Source organism: Bidens hawaiensis, unplaced genomic scaffold (assembly GCF_021521415.1).
Source record: "Bidens hawaiensis isolate Kalapana, Puna unplaced genomic scaffold, B.hawaiensis_p1.1 tig00060258_1, whole genome shotgun sequence".
Classification (NCBI taxonomy): domain Eukaryota; kingdom Viridiplantae; phylum Streptophyta; class Magnoliopsida; order Asterales; family Asteraceae; genus Bidens; species Bidens hawaiensis.
In genome coordinates this window covers 1-2,785 of record NW_027500873.1, presented here as the reverse complement: position 1 = coordinate 2,785, position 2,785 = coordinate 1, and the positions used below count along the sequence as shown (strand labels likewise).

At 35.0% G+C, this 2,785-nt stretch overlaps 1 long non-coding RNA gene across 1 annotated transcript; it reads right to left on the bottom strand.

Annotated features, from left to right (window-relative positions):
• Positions 1–1,159: 1,159 nt before the first annotated feature.
• Positions 1,160–2,121, bottom strand: LOC143602982 (uncharacterized). Its single transcript, XR_013147964.1, has 3 exons — positions 1,578–2,121; positions 1,376–1,492; positions 1,160–1,309 (listed from the first exon to the last, which is right to left on the bottom strand). It is a non-coding gene; the product is annotated as an uncharacterized LOC143602982 (long non-coding RNA).
• Positions 2,122–2,785: the final 664 nt, after the last annotated feature.

Below are 2,785 nucleotides of genomic sequence, written 5' to 3'. Positions count from 1 at the left end.
GACTGAAGAGATCCCATCAACTTTACCGGAGTTAGAGTCGACAGGTCTGATGATACCTCAATTGAAGGTACCACATAATCAAACTTCGGGGACAGACTTCTCAAAACCTTTTCTACTATTTTCTGATCTGTTACAGCTTCTCCATAAGCCCGTTGCTGGCTTACAATACTCATGACTCTTGAAAAATAGTCACCGATCATCTCTCCATTCTTCATATGGAGATTCTCAAAGTCCCTTCTCAGACCTTGTAGTTTCACGGATTTTACTTGTGAATCACCTTGAAACTCAATTCTCAAGGTATCCCAAGTTTCTTTAGCAGTTGACGCACCAGCAATTCTTGAAAACAATTGATCGGCAACCCCATGTTGGATCAGTGCCATGGCTTTAGCATCCTTCTTCTTGGCCTCTCTCAATTGATTAGCGTTTCCTTCGGGGACACCCGTCTCAACCAATTCCCACAAATCTTTTGACATGAGAATTGTTTTCATAGGATGTTCCAGTGTTCGTATCCGTCTCCCTTGAAGACCGGTATGGAGGTATTTGAAGTAGGCTCACTCATGATTAGGGTTTGAACAAAAGAAAGGAAGTTCACGGGTAGGGATATGATCACACAGCCTGGTGCTTTGATACCATAATGTTGGATATCAAGAGCAAACAAGATAACAAGTACTGAATCAAATAGGGTTTTCTCTCTTTCAATTGAAATCAAATTTGCAGTGTACATAAAACTGAAAATAGCAAAGGCTTAAATAGCCAAATACATAACGTAAACTAACAAGAAAATAGAAAACAAACTAGAACTGATAATACGCAGAAATACTAGGTCTTCAACTAATCCAACCTTGACTTATTAAACTTCATAACGGATACTTGAGAGAAACCCATGCACGTGCCAATTACTCATGTGAATTATTTTCAACAGTGATGTTACAAATTTTGAGTCATTTAATGTCATTTACTGACAATAGTTGATGTAATTTTCAAAACTGTTTTTAGGTAGAAGATGAATTAAGCTCATTAGATATTGGGTAGCGTCTGTAATCAGATTGCCCATATTATTTTGTAAACCTTAGTCATTATAAAAATGTTTTGAACTAGAAATATTTTGTAAAACGCTTAAGTGTTTTTAAATCCTTATTTATGTAAATTATTATTATTATTAACATGAAAGAAAAGATACATATGATCACTAGTAATATGATAAAGTTGGCTTGAATTAACGGGTAAAGGGGATCGAGGAACTTACAAGAGCATGGTCGTTGGCGTTTGACAGTAGCATCCAGCTGATCTTTGGTATCTTTTTCATCACCTAATAATATTTGGCAAAGAAAGTTACATATGATTAGTGAATGGAAGATCATGGGTAAAGACTTACAAGAGCACAGGCTGCCTTTGCGTTTAAGAGTACCGACCATCGAGCCCTCTTCTTCTTTCTCATCCCGACCTTTAAGAATCATACCCGACTCGGTGGCAAAACGTTCATCAAGGTACCCTAACATTTAATAATATTATTAAGAAAGAAAGAAAGATAATAGAAGAATGAGTAATGAATAAAGAATGGGTAAAGAAAGAGTTACATGTATAGACCCCATTCCTGTCGTCTTCGTCGTCGGATTCAGATTGGCATCCCAAGCAGGTTAAGCTGAACTCCTCATCGATGAGTTCCACAAACTGAGACATATGCTCCCAAACTGGCAACTGTGTTAGCGGATTGTTTTGCTCTGCTTCACGGAGATGGACTTTAAACGTTTTGAATTTCTTGAGCATCTCATCTTGACATTCGTAACTTTTTTTGAAAAATTTCATCCATGCCTCAAAAGAAGCCATGTCTTCAGCATCGTCAGGCATTGCTTCCTGTAATTCATAACTACTATAACAACTATATCGAAAAATATTTTGAGATCGGTCGATCGATAGAAGATGTATGTAAGCTTTACCTTTACCAACCATATCGAAAATAATCAAACCCTAATTTTGATATCAATCAAGGGGTGTTAATTTAAGCTATACCAACCAAATCGAAACAAAAAATAAAAAAAAACTAGCAAGAATCAAAGCTAACATGTATTCACCTAATAATAGTAGTAATAATAATAATGATAAAAACCCTACCTTTCGTTCGTTGTTGTTGTCTGAACTCTGAATCGGGGGGGGGGGGTGCGGCAGAGCTTAAGCTTATATTATATGTGTTAAGCTCTATCCCGACAACATGTCGTCGGAATAGTAAAATGAATAAAATAATATTAAAGTCAATCCCGACAACATGTTGTCGGGATAGAGTTTGATTATTTTATTCGTTAATATATACCGACGAAATGTTGTCGGTATAGAGTTTATTATTATTTTATTCATTTTACTATTCCGATGACATGTTGTCGGGATAAGATGTTAATATTTTATTAAAATATTTTTTTATCTTTTTATTAAAGAATAAAAAATTTTCTTAAAAATGTTTTTTGTAATATTTATCCCGACGACATGTTGTGGGGAAAGAGTTTATGCTTTTTTTCGGGACGAAGCTATGACGACAACACTTTTCCCGACTATTTATCGTCGGGATAGAAATTTTAGAGTTATACCAACTACATGTTGTCGGGAAAAGTTCAGAAATAGTTGTCGGGATAGGTCTGATTTGTTGTAGTGGTTGTTGGATTGTCTTTGTTTGTTTGTGTAATTAATATATAATCCCAAGATTTGTAATAATAATAATAATAATCATTTTATTATTCAAAACCCTAATTACTATCAAAGATTTGTAACTCTTGATCAAAAACCTAATTTCAAT